Consider the following 23,223-nt stretch of genomic DNA (forward strand, 5'->3'; position numbering starts at 1 on the left):
TCTTGAGCTGTGTCGGAGGCACAATTCCTGAACCTCCAAATTGGGCGTTATGCGACAACGCCAGTAACTGAACCATGTAAACGTTTACATAATCACAAGCCTCAAAATAAGCCTCAGACAATAAGTGGAAATCATCGACGATGACCAGGCAAGAAAAAGGTTGTCAATTACAGAATAAAAGACGTACTCAAATTTGCCTTATGGAATGTACTGTGTCTGGAGATAAATCAGACTTAACTTAATAAAATACTCTGATTATAGTATCAAAGTGATTAGAGAAACCAAAATGAAATTGAAAGTGTAGCGAAACCACTACTTAAGATGGGAAAAGGTTAGCTTCAGTGTAATATTTCGGAGTGGACAAGTTACAAGCAGGCATAGGCCTGTTGGCAGTATGTTACGCTGACCGGCGGTTGCGAAGTAGAATGGAGGCCACAGGGCTGTCGAACTGCTGAAAAGATAAACAAAGTGGTTTGCATGGCGCAAGCTACAGGCAGAAGGGGCCCACTGCCCAACCTAGGTGTTATGAGTATGTGACTCGGAGCGCCGCATTAGCAAAACCGAGGCGCATTTTTTTCTTTTTTTGGTCATCAGTCTACTGACTGGTTTGATGCGGCCCGCCACGAATTCCTTTCCTGTGCGAACCTCTTCATCTCAGAGTTGCACTTGCAACCTACTTCCTCAATTATTTGCTTGACGTATTGCAATCTCTGTCTTCCTCTGCAGTTTTTGCCCTCTACAGCTCCCTCAAGTATCATGTAAGTCATTCCCTCATGTCTTAGCAGATGTCCTATCATCCTGTCCCTTCTCCTTATCAGTAATTGCCACATATTCCTTTCCTCTCCGATTCTGCGTAGAACCTCCTCATTCCTTACCTTATCAGTCCACCTAATTTTCAACATTCGTCTATAGCACCACATCTCAAATGCTTCGATTCTCTTCTGTTCCGGTTTTCCCACAGTCCATGTTTCACTACCATACAATGCTGTACTCCAGACGTACAGCCTCAGAAATTTCTTCCTCAAATTAAGGCCGGTATATGATATTAGTAGACTTCTCTTGGCCAGAAATGCCTTTTTTGCCATAGCGAGTCTGCTTTTGATGTCCTCTTTGCTCCGTCCATCATCGGTTATTTTACAGCCTAGGTAGCAGAATTCTTTAACTTCATTGACTTCGTGACCATCAATCCTGATGTTAAGTTTCTCGCTGTTCTCATCTCTACTACTTCTCATTACCTTCGTCTTTCTCCGATTTACTCTCAAACCTTACTGTGTACTCATTAGACTGTTCATTCCGTTCAGCAGATAATTTAATTCTTCTTCACTTTCACTCAGGATAGCAATGTCATCGGCGAATCATATCATTGATATCCTTTCACCTTGTATTTTAATTCCACTCCTGAACCTTTCTTTTATTTCCATCATTGCTTCCTCGATGTACAGATTGAAGAGTAGGGGCGAAAGGCTACAGCCTTGTCTTACACCCTTCTTAATACGAGCACTTCGTTCTTGATCATCCGCTCTTATTATTCCCTATTGGTTGTTGTACATATTGTGTATGACCCGTCTCTCCCTATAGCTACCACAACTTTTTTCAGAATCTCGAACAGCTTGCACCATTTTATATTGTCGAACGCTTTTTCCAGGTCGACAAATCCTATGAAAGTGTCTTGTTTTTTCTTTAGCCTTGCTTCCATTATTAGCCGTAACGTCAGAATTGCCTCTCTCGTCCCTTTACTTTTCCTAAAGCCAAACTTATCGGCACCTAGCGCATTCTCAATTTTCTTTTCCATACTTCTGTATATTATTCTCGTAAGCAGCTTCGATGCATGAGCTGTTAAACTGATCGTGCGATAATTCTCGCACTTGTCAGCTCTTGCCGTCTTCGGAATTGTGTGGATGATGCTTTTCCGAAAGTCAGATGGTATATCGCCAGACTCATATATTCTACACACCAACGTGAATAGTCGTTTTGTTGCCACTTCCCCCAATGATTTTAGAAATTCTGATGGAATGTTATCTATCCCTTCTGCCTTATTTGACCGTAAGTCCTCCAAAGCTCTTTTAAATTCCGATTCTAATACTGGATCCCCTATCTCTTCTAAATCGACTCCAGTTTCTTCTTCTATCACATCAGACAAATCTTCACCCTCATAGAGGCTTTCAATGTATTCTTTCCACGTATCTGCTTTCTCCTCTGCATTTAACAGTGGAATTCCCGTTGCACTTTTAGAGTTACCACCGTTGCTTTTAATGTCACCAAAGGTTGTTTTGACTTTCCTGTACACTGAGTCTGTCCTTCCGACTTTCATACCTTTTTCGATGTCTTCACATTTTTCCTGCAGCCATTTCGTCTTAGCTTCCCTGCACTTCCTGTTTATTTCATTCCTCAGCGACTTGTATTTCTGTATTCCTGATTTTCCCGGATGTTTGTACTTCCTCCTCTCATCAATCAATTGAAGAACTTCTTCTGTTACCCATGGTTTCTTCTCAGCTACCTTCATTGTACCTATGTTTTCCTTCCCAACTTGTGTGATGGCCCTTCTTAGAGATGTCCATTCCTCTTGAACTATACTGCCTACTGCGCTATTCCTTATTGCTGTATCTATAGCGTTAGAGAACTTCAAACGTATCTCGTCATTCCTTAGTACTTCCGTATCCCACTTCTTTGCGTATTGATTCTTCCTGATTAATGTCTTGAACTTCAGCCTACTCTTCATCACTACTATATTGTGATCTGAGTCTATATCTGCTCCTGGGTACGCCTTACAATCCAGTATCTGATTTCGGAATCTCTGTCTGACCATAATGTAATCTAATTGAATCTAATGTGCACAGGTTGCCCAAACTCTTACGGGAATCGCCAAAGCATGCGCGAGTAATGAGTGAATGGCCAAATGTCTATAAGGTATATTACACATGTAGAATTGTGGACAGTTGGGAATGTGAGTCTCACGGGAAGCGTGCAAGGGATAAGTTCCTGCAGTCGCGCTATGCATCTGTGTCCTCGGTGGCTCAGATGGAAAGAGCGTCTACCATGTAAGCAGGAGATCCCGGGTTCGAGTCCCGGTCGGGGTACACATTTTCAGCTGTCCACATTGAGGTATATCAACAACACTTGTCGACAGCTGAGGGTTTCAGTTACACATTATTTACTCCAGGGAAAAGCTGCACGGTCAACAACAGTAATCTGTTCTTTCGAGAACAGTTACTGTCTTCATATATATTAAAACTTTGTTACTTCGAATATCGAGGCAAATGATCTCCCTAGTCTGATTCATTAAATAAGCGACCACGCAGCTTGTAAGCGTATTGTCATATCGCTGGCTTAGTTGTGGAGTATCTTTGCGGGCAGTCGCGTCTGTAGTGAGTTGAACACGGGCACGAAACTGTTATGTTGTGTAGTGTGTAGCCCTGCATGTAGAAGCGTTGTTAGTATTCAGGTTGAAGTGTTGCTACAAGTGCTATTATAGTAAAGTGATGACATATGGAAATGGTTCAGAGGAAAGTGCGTCAAGAAGTAATTGAAAATGATCAGTGACCATAATGACGTATTTATGCATCCTCTCGTTGCGTGTCGCATAGCATCGATCATCCGCGCCGTGTTCGGTCTCCAAGAATGAACAAATGTGTATCAGTAATACTATTTACCACAAAAGAGTGCAATGAAGTGCCAGTGATTTGTAGCGAGCGTGAGAACGTGCGTTCGATCATCGCGTTCCGCATCATCAACAATCAGCCGCGCCGCGCCGCGCCGGTTACGCGCACGCTCGTACAAGTGAGAACTGAGAACTGAAAAATTAACTTTACGAATAGTGTTATAGCATTACTAGTGACAAGGAGGACTATTACCATATATCTGTATGTCTGACGAGCGTAAGAACTATCGTTCGATCATCCGGCTTCCGCATCATCAACAATCACCCGCGTCGTGTCAGTTACGCGTACGCTCGTCTGATTATATTTTGGACTGTTAATCATCAAGATTGTTAATTGGGTTAAACATTTACGATTTAGAGTGTAAACAGTACAACCTGTGGCTGCCATATAGTCTCAGAATACAGATGTCCATACCAGACATAGAACAGTGTTGTGTTTGAACGTTGCGTGGCTCCCCTAAACCCGCTTGCATTTTTTCGATAGATAATTTCAGGCAAGGCAACAGCCAGCAGCAGTGTGGAGCAGAACAGTACGACGGCGGAGGGATTGCCAGGTTCGTGGTGTGGTCGGGGCGCACGGTCAAGAAAAGCAGAAGCACCACCAGTCTAAGGTACCCCCCCACCCATTCGTACTCCTGGGCGTGTTACAAGCTCTTCACAGAATGAAAAGCAAGGAAGAAGTTAAACACCTCTTGACCAGGCCTGAGTCTCAACTTCACCCGGAATACGTTTAATTTTGCCCAACGTCATGTGATTTAAAATATATTCCTACGCCTTCCGCCGCGCACCCAGTACTTAGCACTGTATTGTTCTTAACATGGCTGATTAGAAGGTTACAGCAGCAGACGTCAAGGTGCCACTGCAACTCTCGCATTAGCAATACGTGCCGGTAGTGGATACAAATTTCGTATTCCCGCAGTCAGCCTCCGTCATGCAGCGAAAGCCTCATGACCACGTTGCACTGAGGTTGGAACACGGATCCCAACATGTACCAAAACCCCTGTCCAAATGGATACCACTGCTGCTCTCCACCTAACCTCTGAACAGTGCCTCCTAGCATAGCACCCGACAAGTCGCTGGGCAGACGCAGACGCAGTTACTAATGACAATAATTTGCAATAAAATTTGAGGTCCCACCGGTGTGCCCAAGAGGAAAGAGCGAATCAGATTAGCCCTCGAATAAGGCAGAAAGTGAACCCAAAACCCACCCATCCAGTGACGCGCCTGCTCGAAACTTTTTTTCCCAAAAGAATTTGAACAAATACCAAGCAGGTGATACTTTGTTGATTATCTCATGGCCGGACTCCATGAATGATGCTATCAGGTCCTGAAAGCTTTTTCGCTTGGATTCTTCCGTCCCGGGCCAGATTCAAAAACAGCATTAACTGGTGCCTCGTCCGGCCCCGGCAACTGAAGCTAAAGCTAATGTCCCAGCTCCTCCACTTCGTATTGTCCACGCTTGCGTCTAAGGGGATGGCTAGGCTGTCAGTGCGGCCGGGCACAAAGAGAACAATTACTCCCCGCTTCCCTTGCGTACCGCCCACGCTGTGGCTGAAGCTGACTTGAAGGTCCGTAACCGCAAGCCGGGATGGCGTCGCTGTGCAAGCCAGCTGCTGGACAAAGGATCACTTTACAGTTAATCCAGCACAAGAGAAAAGAGTGAACTGAAATGGTCCAGAAAGTTACCCATGAGTAACACACACACTTTTGGAATCTTAACTGCGAGATACAGCTATCAAAGTAAATTGATGAAGATAGTTACACCTTAACCTTGTAGCCATTCATTTACTGACTGAAAAACTGAAACCAAAAACTAAATGAAGTCGCGTAACTTGATTCTGTTTTACACCAGTATAAAATTTAAATATGCGGAGATGGGAGGGGCAACATAAGCTAGCGAATCGCAATCTTTTCATTTCTTTGATATTACTCCTCGTATTCTATCGCTTCACCAACATTTATTCAGCATTCACCATTTATGAATCCCCGTTATATGAAATAAACCACTGGGTGCTTTAATTTAGGTGCTTCATTTTTTCGTGTAAATCTTTTTTTGTGCCCACTCCTTCACACTAATTGACTGTTTTTTCCTTATACCTTTCGAAACCAAATCTCAAACACATAACACACTTTTACACTTTCTTCTTGATAGCTTTCAAATCCAGCTTAGAGTGACAAATCTATGAGCTTTTTGCAAACTTTATACTTCCCTCCAAAGATCTATACCTTATAATATATTCATCCACCCAGTGAACGCAATGTTTACTGTGTACATTTTACTTCTATTCTTGAGGAAATGAACCCTAATTTTGACAATAGTATCTCACACTTTCTTTTTGGATGCTAATGTTGCTTTGCCAGCACTGTATACAGTGTACAAAGAAAACCAAAACATAGTGAAAAATGGAGTGGGGATATGAAGTCTAAGTCGTGAAAAGTCAAATAATGGACGTCTTAGGAACTATGTAAATCTCAAGGACTGCTTATAAGCACTAATAAGCTCACGAAGCGCCACTCAAGATGCTTTACAAATAATGCATATGGCACAATACAAACAGCCTTTCGTTTACTTTCATCAGATGAACCACATCTGCAATAATAAATCATTCTTAAGCAACTTGAAATAAAATAAAGTAAATTAAATTAAACGTGTAGAGCAATAACCTAAAAATAGATTAACGTTATCAGCAACCAGCTTTACTATTTTTGTGAACACAATCATTGTAATTTCTCTTACGGTCTAATGCTATAAACCTTCGGCATATACTTACCCACTCAGATTCATTTTGTTGACCATAATTATTCGATAAGACTCATTTCTTGAATTTACTCTGAGAAGGGGAGGCCACGACGTTTGGAACGTGGATTTACTTCAAACTTCGTACACTCGTAGTGCTCCATGAGGACAACAACTTGTGTAAGCAGTAGCGCGTACTGCTCAAGCGTTACTGAGAAAATCGCAAGATACTTTCGGTCGTCAAATATATATCTGTGCGTGGCCATTTTTACCACGAAGCGGCGACAGCCGAGAGGTTAGCGTCCAATCCCCGTAATCATTGGACCGAGTCCCGTTCGTCTGTGTTTTTTTATTTTCAACACAGTCTTTTTCTTTACTATTTATATTACAATTGCTATAATGGGAAAAATACGTGTAATCGGATGAACTTTTATTAAATTTACAATATTATTTGGCAGTCTACATATTTTTATTGTCACATGTAATATAATACTCATAACTATCGACTAGTAAACGACCAAACGCATAAAGTGATACTGAAAATGTATGTGGAAGGAGCCCGAAAAGACTTGTTACCTCCAAGTTTTGACCACCACAGACGTCTTTCGAAAGATGTACAATTAATCTTCGCTTTCGACATTACGAGTACAAGTTGCAGGATGGTATTTTTCGTAAAAACGTGGAAAAAATTAAGTTAAACGGCACCAGCTGCATTGAATAAATGCTATGTTTCCGCATACTCCATGTCTTTTGAGGTTTTTTGTGGAAAAACAAACCTCGTTAACATTTTCAAAAGCCTCTCTTTCAGACGATAATTTCGAAGCAAACCATGCATAACGCAAGATTTCCTTAAAAATCGGCGCTAATAATAGGTTATGCAGTATCGAGTGTATTTTAATAGCGTGTTCCGAGAAGCAATATCTCGTTCTCTTTCGATTAAATACGAACAATTTTGAAGACACTAACAAGCACACATTTTCTGTACCACTTTATGCGTTTGGTCGTTTACTAGTCGATAGATATGAATATTATATTATTTGTGATAGTAAAAATTAGTAAACCAAATAACATTGTAAATTTAATAAAAATTCATTTGATTACACGTATTTTTCCCATTATGTCAATTGTAATGCAAATAGTAAAGGAAATTACTGTGTTTAAAATTAAAAAAAGAAAAAAACCGACGAACGGAACTCGATCCAGGGATTACGGGGCTTGAACGCCAACCACTTTTTTTTACAAAAATTCGATTTGTTCTACACTGTTAATTGATCTGTTCGCTCAGTTTCCTTATTACAAAGGGTAGCTAACGCTCTTTTTTTTTTTTTTTTAATTCTCATTTTGTTCATTTTCGTTCGTTCTATGTGCTCGGGGCGGACGTCGTAAGACATCCGTTTAAGTTCGTCTTTGATCGGTTAACTCAGTTTTTTTTATTACAGAGGGCTGCTAACCCTCTGACCGAACACGCTGAGCTACCGTGCCGGCTACCGCTCTGGCCGAACACGCTGAGCTACCGTGCCGACAGCACTCGGCTGCCGCCGCTTCATGGTAAAAATGGCACGCACAGATATATTTATATATTTGACGACCGAATTTATCTGGCGATTTTCTCAATAAGGCTTGAGAAGTACGCGATACCGCTTACGCGTTTTGTTGTCCTCGTGGAATACCACGAGTGTACGACGTTTACAGTAAATCCGCGTTCCGAACGTTGTGGCCTCCACTTGTGAGTGTGTTTCAGACATGAGTTTGTAATTTTCTGTGATTTCCACTTTTACGTCAATACAGACAGTAATTCTGTATTTTGATATGCACCCACCAGCTTCTCAGGTAAATATTCATATTGTAATTCGTTGTACTATAATTATATTTTGTCGTACACGATGAGTGTGTGAAACAGTGCTTTCGTGCTGGTGTAGCTACTGAGGAGAATTTGAGGCAGTGAAGAAGTGTTACACATTAGTATATGTTGTCATCAGTCAACTGTATGTGAAAAAGGCGGTAGTGAAGTTGCATGGGCCTTCAGATGGGCAATAGATGAAACATTATCGAACATATGAGTATACACACTACCCTTCTCCCCGCAGCTTTGGTCCCATGTGCATGCGACACAAATATTGCCCACGTCTGCGCCTCCTCCCTCCTTAACCTTTTCCTTTGCCCCCTTGGTCCACCTCACCCATCTTTCGTCTCCTCCTTCTCACTCTTTCTGTATCTCCATCGCCTCTGTCTCCTCCTTCCTCGCGCTGTCCATATCCTCTTGTTCCCATTTCCTTTTCCACTTACTCACTATGACTTCCATTTACCTCATGCAGCTCATCATGTGTCTCATCCCGCTTCGCACTCTCTCCATCTGTTCATCAATTTCTCCTCCCATATCTCCCCCATCCTCAGCCTCTCTCTCCCTAGCCATCTCCTCGCCTCCTTCTCTCTGCCTATATCCTCCTTCCCCTCTCCCTAAGCAGCTCCTCCTAGCCCCCATTTCTTCCTGTACTAGCCCCCTTGCACACTCTCTCTGTCCATTCGAAACTCTTTCCATCTCAACCTCCTCCCACCTATGCCTGTCTGCATGTGTAGTTCCTGCAAAACACATCAGTCAAGCAGGCCGATACTACTATCACACAATAAATCCGTTGTGCTGCAGGGTAGCTTACACAGCAGGGACTGGAAAATGTTTTTGTCTGTATCTCCACTCCTTTGGAAACTAGGAGGTTCTAATCTCAAGTGGTGTCATTCATATAATTTCCTGTTTGAGTACAAAACCTGGTTGATACCCACACAGGGCTTTTGGAGGAGATGCTGGCTATATTTACACGCATGCTGCCTATGTGTGTTCATATGATTAAGGTTAAAGTTTCAGTTTTAAAGTGCTGTAAAGAAAGGAACCGCTGCTCAAAATGATTTCAAATTTGAAGTAAATATTTTTGAAGAAAAAGGAAACGTCACTGAAACACAAAAGAGTTTACAGAAATTTTGCCACTACTTGTAAATGGGTTCTGCTACAAATGAGAGAAGAATTCAATATGATGGATATCATGTGAGTTGCACGTTGAACCAACCATACTGAGCCGTGTACATGACCCTGAAGTTTGGCACTCAAAAGTTGTGGCACTGCCTGTTGTGTAAGCCCATCTACCACGGCAAGGTCTTACCACATCGGATGGTAAATCGATTTTCAATCGTCCTGACACCACAAACCGCATAAAAAGGAACAATGAATCGATTTCTTATGGTCCTTAGAACAGATACCACATAAAAAGCAACAATTCAGTCCATTTAAAATGTCGTTAAACTGGCTCAAGACAAATTCAATATGCTGTCCAGCGTTTTCTGCCACAAACTGACATGTAGAAACAGCGTTTGTACAACAGATGATAGTGTTTCAGGAATAAAGCTACAATGTGACGTTAAGAATGTGTTACGCAATGTGTCCCTTCAGTTTAGCTTGGTGTGTAATCGGAGCACTCAACACAGAATCTTTCAGGTAACCACACAGCCAGAAGTCATACAGATTGAGATAAAGTATTCTGAATGTCCGGGCTACAAATAAAGGAGGGCTCATAATTCTAGCATTTCCAAAAGTGTCTGCTGCAGCTGCTGCAGTGGTTGTGCAGTGTGTGGATGAGAACCGTAATGCATATAAATAATCCTGCACCCATCAACGCTGTCTTATAGGGAAGTCAGCATAAAGTCATTCTAGAACAATGGTAACTTTGTATGGTTAGCAATGTACGATGTTCCATAGAATTTTATGAACCGAACTCACAGGCATGTCCAAAGTTCAGGCACTTCCCTGCGTACTGCATGTCTGTACACCACCGCTGGATCCCTCTTACAATGTCGTGGCTACATTTTGTACTGACACTAGATCAGTTGATTCCTCTCCTGTCACACTGCACTTCAAAAGATCGTGTCTTTTCGAATTCCGTAACAATTTTCTCCAGGTCATCCATAGACATCGTTATAAGGCCCTTTCCATAACCGTGAGCGCCATTAAGTTCTGAAGGCCCACGGGCGGACAGTCACCGGTCTCGTATATAGATCTACCAGCATCTCATACACAAAGAGAGGAACAGCGGGATTTCCCGCATCTTTCATTTAGTATATTCTGCCTCTCACAACGCCATCTGGTGGTAAAATTTTCGTTACTTTTTTTGTTTCCAATAACGTGTCCTAGTTCTTCGATAGTATCTCGTTCAAATTTGACGTCATTCTAAGCAGCGGTTTCTTTCACAGGGATTTGAAAAGAAAACTTTTATTATAGGGCGTAGAAAAATTTTCCTACCAGTTACAATAAAAGATGCACATTTACGTGAATGTGTAAACAGCTGAGGAAGGGCACAAGCCCGAAACCGGTCATATGAAGAATAAATAATCTTCTATTGTGACTGGTAGTGCCAGTTTTGCTATACCCTGTAAAGGAAAAGTCACGGAATTCAATAGCATACGATATGGATAAAATTCACAGAAGTTTAATTATAATCACCGAGGGGTTCGCCCATATACTTTCACTGATTAAAATGTTTAATAATATACTCCCATAACGTTAGTATATAATAATGCATCGCAATTTTCTTTTTAGTAACATAAACTGCCAATACGATTTATAGGTCTCACTATAAATTGAAAATTAATCAACGATTCTCATTGACCTATTCGGCAATCACTGTCATATACATCTTGTTACTTACAATCAATCAATTAAATTTACATAAGTTCATAAGATTTTGGCTTCACCGTTGCTGGGCCACATATATATCTTTTATAATAAATAGTTTACAGAACAGCAACGTAACTAATGTAAATATGACATCACAAGATCTACGATCGAATAAATAATTTATTATAGGAAAGAGAATGTTTCAAAATCAGTGCATATACTTCAGACACAAAATTTCACCTTCCTCGAAATATTTTAACTCAGTTTCATGATCATTTTCTCTTATTCCACACGGAAAAACACAGTAATTTACTATGAGAATAAATTGGCTCTTTTTGGGGAATTCGGTTGCCTTGTATTTAATCTGTCACTTTTATTAACCTCAAAACTTTGATCAGTTTGCTATTACCGAACACTAGCCACCACGTCTCCTTTACTGGTACGTTTTCATCTTACTAGGAAAAATTTCCACAATGCCGCCAATCTAACAAAAATATCTATTCCTTGGATGTTTGGCCTTCCAGTAATTCCCCTGTGCAGGGGTGCCGATCCACAACTGTGTGTTCATTTAATGCCAAGCTGACCCAGTTGCCGATGGTACGTCAACTCTGGCCTAATGTAAAATGGCCTAAAGTAAAGACCAAAAGCCTGTAGTGGAATTTATAAAGCTGTGACTACCAACTGGAACAGCTTCTCATTAATTCTAGTAATATTTATCGTGTTTTATAAGTACATGACGAACAAAGTTAGTCACACAGCAAGCAACTTTTCGAGTTACTTCTCCGACATATGAAAGAAGTAATTTAATGATGTGCTATCATTATTTCAGGTTATTCGAGGCCTCAGAAAGCTGACGCAACATGCCATTTGAAGCGCGTCAGGTGAGTACCTCAAGGACGTAAATTTTTATATAGAAACGGTGACTGAAAAGTTCCAAAACTTATTCGCAACAACTTCTGCAATAAGGAATGAGTTATTTCCACAACTATTACGTATTCGTGATGGTATCTGAAATTTTGCTTCATACGAGTAATTTACAGATATGTAGCGTACTACGAATATAAGGTAAATTTTCACTATCTCAAAAACATTACGCTCTCAGTCAGAATGTAGAACCTTTTAAACAGTAGCGCCACCTACTGTACGGACAAAGCAGCAAATTTAATTTCCTAACTTAATCAAGTTGGATGATTGAATGTCCGAATGAATTGATGTGATGGAGACAAAACTCTTTTTTACTTAGTACAGGAAAACTTTTATTTATCTCTAATTGGTTTTCATAGAAGGATTCCATACAACGGCGTCAGAAGTTGGAAAAGAACACTTTTCATCAGGAAATAGCTGTTCATGTGTTGTATGTATGGCCGAGCGCTCCTAGGCGCTTCAGTCCGGATCTGGGTGACTGCTACAGTCCCAGATTCGAATCCTGCCTCGGGGATGGACGTGTGTGATGTCGTTAGGTTAGTTACGTTTAATCGGGTCCTAAGTTCGAGGGGACTGATGACCTCAGATGTAAAGTCTCATAGTGCTCAGATCCATTTGAACCTTTTTTTTTGTATGTAAACATGTAAGTTAGAGCATCCTCCTAAATTAGAGCAGCAGTATTAGCAATTCCCTACACATAAATTGAATTTAACCACTGTCTTGCATTGGAGGTATATCCCAATTTACGAAAATTTATTACCAGTGTGCATCACCAGCTTTCACTCACGGAGGCGAGATACGCAATTTTAATGTGTAAAACATTTAGATGTGAAGGATTTCTCAATGAACAATTGAGAGATGTAGATTATTAATTAATAGGAGAGAAAGTGCAGTAAACAAATGGACTGGGGAGCAGAGGGTGAGACATAATTATACTGGTACTGAGCGCCGCAGGTTTCGAATCCACGCTAGACGGCATGGAACTCTCTGACCACTAGAGGTCTCTGCAGCAGTCGTACTGTAAACTGTGGCTGTGTGTGCTCCTGGCCCGAGCCTAACTTGAGGGCGCCACTGTGGAACACGTGGTCCCAGTGGCCAATAACGACATTCCCTGTCGCGTATTTAGGTTGCTGCCTCTCACTCAGACAGTTGGACGTCCTCGAACACGTTGGTAGTGACCATCTCCCTGTCCTTCCCACCATCTCCTCTGCCCGTGATGCCCCTGAAGCCACCCGCCCAGCTGCCCCTCCATAGTCTGTCCATGACTACTGTTGTGCCGACTGGGATGCCTACCAGGAATCCATTGTCTTACATGTCGAAAGCCATCCCCTCAATATTCACCATCCTGCTGACATAACCCATGCCTCTTCCTTCCTTCAGAAGACCATCACTGATGCTGTGGAGGCCCATGTCACTACGAAATTCATCCACCCGCACTGCCCTACGCTTCCTCCACAGGCCATCCTTCTTCTGCGTGTATCTGCAGGCTCTACCGCTCCTTACTTCGCACCCATGACCGGGATACACTCCTCAACGTCTGGCAATAACAGCGACACCTCCAGAAGCTACTTACAGCAAATAACTGGCGCCAAACATGCACATGCCTCAACTCCACCTTCCCTGTCAACTCATCCAAGTACTGGTCAGACTCCCACCACCTTAATAATAGGCATCGCACCCTGTGTTACGCTATCCTCCACGACAATCGACCCTTTCATGATAACCTCTGTAAGGCTAACCATATTGCTTCCCACCTCTCTGAGGTCTTCTCCATTCCAAATAATCCCCATTTTAATTACTCCATCTTCCCCATTGTCCTTGACCACACTGGCACATCTGTCCCACTGCTCGCCCCTATCTTCCAGTACTTGGATCAGTTACCCCCCTCAGACATCAACATGTCCATCACCGCACATGACATCACATTCATCCTCTGCTCCAAACACAACACTGCCCCTGGTCATGATGGTTTCACCTACTGCCGCCTCAAGGAATCTCCCCGGCCTTCCTGGCTGTCCTTCCTACCCTGTACAATGTCCCCCTCTCCACAGGATTTTACCTTGACCTGTGGAAGACTTCCCTTGCCCTGCTGTTCGCTAAACCAAACAAAGCCCCTCTGATACATCTTCGACCCATCTGCCTCACATCCATGATCAGTAAGGTCTTCGAGATCATCCTCTCTCACCGTATTCACTGCCACCTTAGCCGGCACCACTTCCTTCCCCTTACCCAGTGTGGCTTCTGGCCTTCCTTCTCAGCTGACGACTAACTCCTTAACCTTACCAATCTACTTTCCCTCCAACTTAACTCCCATTGCTCCGTTGACTTTGTTTCCCTTGATCTCCAGAACGCCTATGACTGTGTCTGGCATCCCAGGCTCCTCTTAAAGCTCCAGATCTATGCTCTCCCCATCAACTTTCTACCATCTAGTTGCTTCCATCCTCTCCCATCGTCCCTCCTATGGGTCTATCCACAATTCCAACTCCCGTTCTTTCTATCCCTCTGATGCTGTGCCTCACAGCTCCATCCTTTCCCCTCTCCTCTATCTCCTGTTCACTGCTGATATGACAAAACCTCCCCCCCCCCCCCTGTTCATCTCCTCCAATTTGCTGATGACACCACCTTCCTAGCGCTTTATCTTACCCTTCAACAGTTCAAACGTACCCTCCAAACCCACCTTGACCAATTCACCGCTTGGTGCGACCAGTGGTTCCTCTGTATCAACCCCTCCAAGACCCAGACGATCATCACAGGCTGCACCATCCACTCTTTCCATCTCCATGATTTCTACCTCACCATTTATGGGTGTACTATCCACCTCTCTCCTACCCTCAAATACCTTGGCCTCACCCTTGACTGCCACCTCATCTGGACACCCCATCTCCTTACCATCCAACGCAAAGATCACAACAGACTTTGCCTCCTGAAACCCCTGTCTAGTCAGACAGGGTTTCAGTATCCTTCCCCCATCCTTCACACCTACAAATCCTAGATCTGCCCCATCCTCTGTTATGCCAGCGTTGCTTGGATTTCCACCCCTCCCAGGTTCTATAAATCCCTCCAAATCCTCAAACGCTATGCACTTCACCTCGCCTTCCGCATCTGCCTTCTGTGCCCCATTCAAATCCTCTACGACCTCATCCCCTTCCCCCACCTTCTCCTTTTCCTTGAACACATCCGCACACTATAGTCTGCCGCCCTGATCCCCCTCACCCCCTGGTGTCTCCCTTCCTCTCCACCCCCAGCCCATTGCCATGCCTTTACCATCGTGTCCCACCATCTCCACACCCTCCAGCTCTTATCCTAATGCAACTTCAACCATCTACCCCTCCTCAATGATGCGCTCTGCCCTTACATCTACCTACCAACTCTAACCCCTTCTTCCTCCTGCCTCCTCCTCAGGGCTCCCTCTCCTCCCCCTCCATTCTCCTGGCCAGCTTTCCCCTCCTACCCCCCTCCCTCTCTTGTGCTCCCCTTCAGTGTCTCTGCACTCCATCCTGCCTTGCTTCCCTCTTCATCTCCTGCCCCACCTGTCTCCTTCCTCTTGGTGCACCCTCTGACGCCCCTACTCCTTTCATCCCGCCCCTTCCCCTTGCTGCACCTTGTTCTCCCCTTATTTTCCATCCTCTCAGAGCTCTCCCTCGGCAGGTCCCACCTGGCAGTTTTATTCTTCATTGTGTGTGCTCCAATTGTTTTTAAAGTGTGTTGTTCTGGAGTGTTTTTAATACTGTGGTCAACTTTTAACCTGTGCGTGTGACTTCAGTGTCTTTGTCATGTTCTACGAATCCCCAACTGTGTTTCTTAACTTTATGTCGAATTTTTTTAATTGTCTCCATGTCAGTGCATTTTTCCCTCCACTAACACCCCTTACTCTGTTTCATGTCCCCTTTTTTTATCGCCTTATATGTAACCTTTTATTGTTGTATTAGTTGTCATGTCATTCAGCCGAAGAACAGCGGATTGTGCCACTGACAGCCCTCCCATACCCCTATGGGGCAGGGGAATGAAATCACAATTAAGAAAAAAAACAGCGAGGCATTCTGGTGTTCGCATTGGGTCGCTTGATATCTCGCTTACAGACAGCGTGTTTACGTTGCGCGTGCTTACGTCCCGTTTGCGAGTGGACGTTGATTTGATTTCATGAGGTTATCTCTAGTGAACCCGTTGGCTAATATTTTGTTGTTGATCTTGGTGTCTTGCTCGGTTGTTTGTCGTCGAGCTTGTCCTTCCATTCCCGTTCGTCGGTCTTGTTTGTCACGGGCCGCACCCGTTCGGTCCTACCGCGTTTCATTTGCTGCAACCCTGCGACTGTTCCTGTCGCGCTTACAACAATTATTGGGTTTGTACACAAGTTCCCAGGGATCTTCATTAAGTTTAATAAACAGAACAGTTACACATAACAGAGGCTTAAATCATTATCACTTTATCCTACACCCATGGTATAGGTGTAGCGCTGTTGATTAGAAACAAAAACGTCCATGTGCCCAGGTTCGAGATCCACAACCGCTTAAATTTTGATTAACAATCAGCCTTGGTGCCCTAAGACTTCTGGCATTAGAAGACACCCTCATACTAACAATAACCTTGTAAAAAAAGGGTGGAGGAGCTGGCAGTGATTCAGGGCACTCTCTTGTACTTGGGGTGGGAAACTTCCCCTAAAGTCGGAAAAATCATCTATGATCAACAGTATGACAACACAGAAGGCACTGGAAACCACAGAATTAAAGACAAATAAAATGGTTCAAATGGCTCTGAGCACTATGGGACTTAACATCCGAGGTCATCAGTCCCCTAGAACTATTTAAACCTAACCTAAGGACATCACACACACCCATGCCCGAGGCAGGATTCGATCCTGCGACCGTAGCGCTCTCGCGGTTCCAGACAGAAGCGCCTAGATCCGCTCGGCCACACCGGCCGGCATTAAAGACACATAACTTGTACCCACAGGATATGTGGCCTGAAACAGGAAACGTGTCACGATGATCTCTCCATTGGCAAAAGATTCCGAAAAAGACCCCCATTCGTATCTCCGGAAGGGGACTGCCAGGGGTACGTGACAATGAGAAAAAGACTGAATAACCGACGAAAGGCTAACGTTCTACTAGTCGTGGCGTGGAAGGTCAGAAGCTTGAACGTGGTAGGCAAGATAGAAAATCTGAAAAGGGATATGCAAAGGCTCAACGTAGATATGGTAAAGGTCAGTAAAGTGAAATGAAAAGAAGACATGGATTTCTGGACAGATGAGTACAGGGTAACATCAGTAGCAGTGGAAAATGGTGTAACGAGAGTGGGTTTCGTTATGAATAGGAAGGTTGGGCAGAGAGTTTGTTACTTCGAACAGTTCAGTGATAGGATTGTTCTTATCAGAATCTGCAGCAAACCGACACGGACAACGACAGTTCAGGTATACATGCTGAAGGCACAAACTGAAGATAAAGAGATAAAGTATATTAGGATACTGAAAGAGTAATACAGTATGTAAGGGGAGATGAAATGTAGTACTCATGGGGGACTGGAATCCAGTTGTAGGGGAAGGATAGAAGAAAAGTTAAAGAAGAATATGAGCTTGCGACAAGGAATGAGACAGGAGAGAGACTAATTGAGTTCTATAATAAATTTCAGCTAGTAATAGCGAATACTCTGGTCAAGAGTCACAAGAGAGGAGGTATGCTTGGAAAAGGCAGGGTGATAAGGGAAGATTTCAGTTATATTATATCATGGCCAGACAAAGATTACGAAATTAGATTCTGGTTTGGAAGGCGCACCTGGGAGCAGTTACAGACTCAGATCACAATGTAGTAGTGATCAAGAGTAGGCTGAAATTTAAGAGATTAATCATGAAGAATCAATACCCAAAGATGTGGGGTACGGAAGGACTAATGAATGACGAGATACCGTTGAAATACAGCAACATATACAGCAATAAGGAATAGCGTATAGGCAGTACAGCTAAAAAGGAATGGAAATCTTCAACGTTAAGGGTACAACGGAAACTCCACTGTTAAATGGAGAGGACAGAGTGGTTTGGCGGAAAGAGTACATTAAGGGAGGACTTAAAAAGGAAAAAAAATAAAATATAAAAAAACACGGAAGGAATAAATATTCCATCGGAATACCTAAAGTCATTGGAGGAAGTGGGAATAAAAATCTATTCACGCTGGTGTACAGAATGTATGAGGCTGGCGACATACCATCTGACTTTCGGAAAAATATCATCCAAACAATACCGAAGACTGCAAGAGCTGAAAAGTGGTGGTGGTGGTTAGTGTTTAACGTCCCGTCGACAACGAGGTAATTAGAGACGGAGCGCAAGCTCGGGTTAGGGAAGGAGTGGGAAGGAAATCGGCCGTGCCCTTTCAAAGAAACCATCCCGGCATTTGCCTGAAACGATTTAGGAAAGTCACGGAAAACCTAAATCAGGATGGCCGGAGACGGGATTGAACCATCGTCCTCCCGAATGCGAGTCCAGTGTGCTAACCACTGCGCCACCTCGCTCGGTAGCTGAAAAGTGCGACTATTATTGCACAATCGGCTTAACAGCTCATGCATCCACGTTGCTGACAAAATTATATACAGGATAATGCAAAAGAAAATTCAGGTTGTGTTAGATGACGATCAGTTCGGCTGTAGGAAAACTAAAGGCACCATCGAGGCATTCTGACGTTGCGGTTGATAATACAACCAAGACCTCAAAAAAAAAAAAAAAAAGAGTTCAAGTGACGTTCATAGGATTCGTTGACTTGGAAAAAGCGTTCGATAATATAAAACCGTGCAAGATGTTTCAAAATCCTAGAAAAACCGGGGTAAGCTATAGGGAGGGACGCGTAATATACAATACGGCCAAGAGGGAATAATAAGAGTGGACGACCAAGAACTAGGTGCTCGGAATAAAAACGGTCATATCCGTAAAGCCAAAGGTAGCAACGGACTGAGGCGCCCGGGTAAACAATTGCGGGCAGGTGAACATGACACCAAGAGTGCCATCTGCTAGCCGTAAATATAAGTAGGCTACTTAACATTTAAAATATAGACAGCTGAATGTTAAAATGGACAGCATTTAGTACTTGAACTCACAGGCAAGGTTTTATATGACGACAGCAGGTAAGGTAACATTTTACTTATGTAAAAGCATCGAAATACAGTTTGAAAACTGAAAATAATTAAGGAGTACAAAAAGAAGCACTACTTGCACGTCACGTGTAAAATAAATATAAAGCGAAACAGCTTTAATCACAATTTAAAGCAAAATGTGTGGAAGGCGAGCCACTACGGGCTGCTCATGCTTCAGACTGAGGCGTCCGCAGCTCGTGGTCTTGCGGTAGCGCTCTCTCTTCCTGCGCCCGGGTTCTCCGGTTCGATTCCCGGTGGGGTCAGGGATTTTCTCTGCCTCGTGATGACTGGTTGTTGTGTGAGGTCCTTAGGTTAGTTAGGTTTAAGTAGTTCTCAGTTCTAGGGGACTGATGACCACAGATGGTAAGTCCCATAGTGCTCAGAGCCGTTTGAACCATTTTTTCAGACTGAGGCACCCGCGTCAACAACTGCAGGCAGGTGAACATTGCACCGAGACGGCCATCTATGTAGTAGCCGCAAGTACAACTTGCCTACTTAACATTCGAATGTAGACAGACGAATATTATGATGAGCATTATTCAGGACATGATGTAAAAGGCAATATTTTGTTTAACAGTGACAGATAAAGCTACGTTTTGTCTACATCAGAGCTTAGAAGTACAGTTTGAAGTATAAAAATATCACTATAGAAAATACAAAAGGGGCTGAATGATACAGCCTGTAGAAAACGACAGAACATGAAATACAGTGACTAAACCATTTAATGAATGAAAGATTATGAGTTGACTTAGATGAAAAAAAAACATTTCGGTAACTGCACTAGGAGACTTGAAATCAAATGTCAAGTAACAGCTTTATAGCGCTGAAGAAATTTTTATTATGCAACTGCAGCTGCTCATTGAGAATGAGACTATAAAAAAATTTCTTTCCCATTAATTTCTAATTATGTTATAGGCCACTTTAAACATTTAAATTCTGATGAAGGCACTCTTAGAAGTCTTGAAAACTGGTTAAAATTTTTATAAACATTCATATGAACAACGCCGCTGAAAATCAGTACAGGTCCCTGGGCAGGATGTGTGACTGGGCCCCATCTTCAAGTAAAACAATCCAGTTTTATTCTTATTTTAAAGATATGACATTATTTAAACACAATGCAATACGGTTCTATTGGAAATACACAAAAACTGTTCATCGGGAAGATTTTAGAATAAATGAAATTGCACGAGGTGTTGGCTCTGAGCACTATGCGACTCAACTTCTGAGGTCATGAGTCGCCTAGAACTTAGAACTAATTAAACCTAACTAACGTAAGGACATCACAAACATCCATGCCCGAGGCAGGATTCGAACCTGCCACCGTTGCGGTCGCACGGTTCCAGACCGTAGCGCCTAGAACCGCACGGCCACTTCGGCCGGCGCACGAGGTATTGCCAGCATAATTCGAGCGGATAAATATTGGCGCAATTAAGTTTTGTGGTAAGGTCTTATGAGACCAAACTGCCGATAATATAAAACTTACGCTAAGGACAACACACACCCATGCCCGAGGGAGGACTCGAACCACAGACGGGGAAGCCGCACGGACCGTGACACGAGGAGTGGCGCAATTGGCAGAATCAGAACGCTCAGTAATATATTCGCTTGAATCGTCGAGACACTAATTAATATGTTTGGCTGGGTGTTGAAAGCAGTGTTTTTCTGTATTACAAAGCCTGTAAACATTCGAAGAAGCTGTACACACTGTGACACGTCACTTCATTTTATTTAGGCAGCACAAGTACACGAAGAAATTGCGAGAATTGTTCCACTGAGGAGGAGGAGGAGGAGATTAGTGTTTAACGTCCCATCGACAACGAGGTCATTAGAGACGGAGCGCAAGCTCGGGTGAGGGAAGTAAGAGCCTACGGAATATCCTACCAGCTGTGTGGCTGGATTGAAGAGTTTTTAGCAAACAGAACACAGCATGTTGTTATCAATGGAGAGACGTCTACAGACGTTAAAGTAACCTCTGGCGTGCCACAGGGGAGTGTTATGGGACCATTGCTTTTCACAATATATATAAATGACCTAGTAGATAGTGTCGGAAGTTCCATTCGGCTTTTCGCGGATGATGCTGTAGTATACAGAGAAGTTGCAGCATTAGAAAATTGTAGCGAAATGCAGGAAGATCTGCAGCGGATAGGCACTTGGTGCAGGGAGTGGCAACTGACCCTTAACATAGACAAATGTAATGTATTGCGAATACGTAGAAAGAAGGATCCTTTATTGTATGATTATATGATAGCGGAACAAACACTGGTAGCAGTTACTTCTGTAAAATATCTGGGAGTATGCGTGCGGAACGATTTGAAGTGGAATGATCATATAAAATTAATTGTTGGTAAGGCGGGTACCAGGTTGAGATTCATTGGGAGAGTGCTTAGAAAATGTAGTCCATCAACAAAGGAGGTGGCTTACAAAACACTCGTTCGACCTATACTTGAGTATTGCTCATCAGTGTGGGATCCGTACCAGATCGGTCTGACGGAGGAGATAGAGAAGATCCAAAGAAGAGCGGCGCGTTTCGTCACAGGGTTATTTGGTAACCGTGATAGCGTTACGGAGATGTTTAATAAACTCAAGTGGCAGACTCTGCAAGAGAGGCGCTCTGCATCGCGGTGTAGCTTGCTCGCCAGGTTTCGAGAGGGTGCGTTTCTGGATGAGGTATCGAATATATTGCTTCCCCCTACTTATACCTCCCGAGGAGATCACGAATGTAAAATTAGAGAGATTAGAGCGCACACGGAGGCTTTCAGACAGTCGTTCTTCCCGCGAACCATACGCGACTGGAACAGGAAAGGGAGGTAATGACAGTGGCACGTAAAGTGCCCTCCGCCACACACCGTTGGGTGGCTTGCGGAGTATCAATGTAGATGTAGATGTAGATGTAGATGTAGACGGCGAAGGAAATCGGCCGTGCCCTTTCAAAGGAACCATCCCGGCATTTGCCTGAAAGGATTTAGGGAAATCACCGAAAACATGAATCAGGATGGCTGGAGACGGGATTGAACCGTCGTCCTCCTCCACTGAGGAGCACAAGGTTTCCATGAAGGTGTATCAGAAAACCTGTTCTTCATTTTCTGGTGTTTATTGAGGACATGAATATAAAAGGTACTTATCAATAATACAGTGTCCAAAAATGCTTCATTTTCTATACAAGAGCCAGTGCTCACCATTGAGAGTTTAGGTGCTTTTGTTTCGGCTATTATTCTTACTACAGAAACAATGAAATACAGATATTAGTTATTGTGAGTCACAGAATATCCTTTGCGGCATTTGTCTATTTAGTTTCGGGTATTAAAATTCATAACAACGTTTTTTCTACGAAAGTGCGGGAATGAAAGCTTCCTAATTACGCAGCAGACACTGGAAGTTAAATTTCCTGCCTCCAGCACGTAATATTTTTCCGAGGACATTTCCTGCATTCAGATTTTTATATTTACACAGATTTTCACTTAGGACAGAAAGCAGTAGCCACAAATTTTTAAATAAATAGACAGGAATTTACAATTATCGCTATATTTAATTATAATAGTTTCGTAGAACGAAAACGGTTTGTATCTAACTTACGTACTGTGCCGTTACTAAAAACGTTCTCCACATTTCGCACTCGTTTTGCAATGAAGTTCTTCCAGCACTTTTATACAATGTACAGTTTCCTTTATTCGATTATAAGTTCACAACGGTGCATTGCTGGACATCGCTTTATTAAGAAAAATATTTATTTTGATATTCCCTATTACATCAGAAAACTAGCAATAGTCATTGTGATACACCTTATATTATGTTCTAACACCGTCAGAATCATTAGGAATGTAGAAAAACAAAAGACAGTCGTACACCATGTCTCCATTTTCCCACTGCGGCTTTCAAAGAACTTGCAGACTAATCGAATGAAACAATAATGAGTATGCAAAGGTTAAATAAGGTTAAATATACTGAGAAAGAATACCAGTCTGAGACAATTTTTAACACGGGCCAGCATGCTGAATTACCTAATTGCTTCAACAACAGTCACTGCAAGAATGCAAAAGATGTACAAAACTACGCATACATTCGGATATAAGCTTCCTGTCTCTGTGTTAGAGGCTAAGTCTGCTCCTCCATCTCGGTGACACACTGGAACTT

At 42.9% G+C, this 23,223-nt stretch overlaps 1 protein-coding gene across 1 annotated transcript in view; it reads left to right on the forward strand.

The window, feature by feature from the left end:
* The window catches only part of LOC126474677 (diuretic hormone receptor-like), a gene marked incomplete at its 3' end in the record, with an annotated part of 1,060,935 nt that overhangs the window by 442,146 nt on the left and 595,566 nt on the right, over positions 1-23,223 (forward strand). Inside the window, exon 3 of the mRNA XM_050102155.1 lies at positions 11,885-11,936. The remainder of the gene's footprint in view (positions 1-11,884; positions 11,937-23,223) is intronic.

The sequence above is a fragment of the Schistocerca serialis genome, chromosome 4, assembly GCF_023864345.2.
Source record: "Schistocerca serialis cubense isolate TAMUIC-IGC-003099 chromosome 4, iqSchSeri2.2, whole genome shotgun sequence".
NCBI lineage: Eukaryota > Metazoa > Arthropoda > Insecta > Orthoptera > Acrididae > Schistocerca > Schistocerca serialis.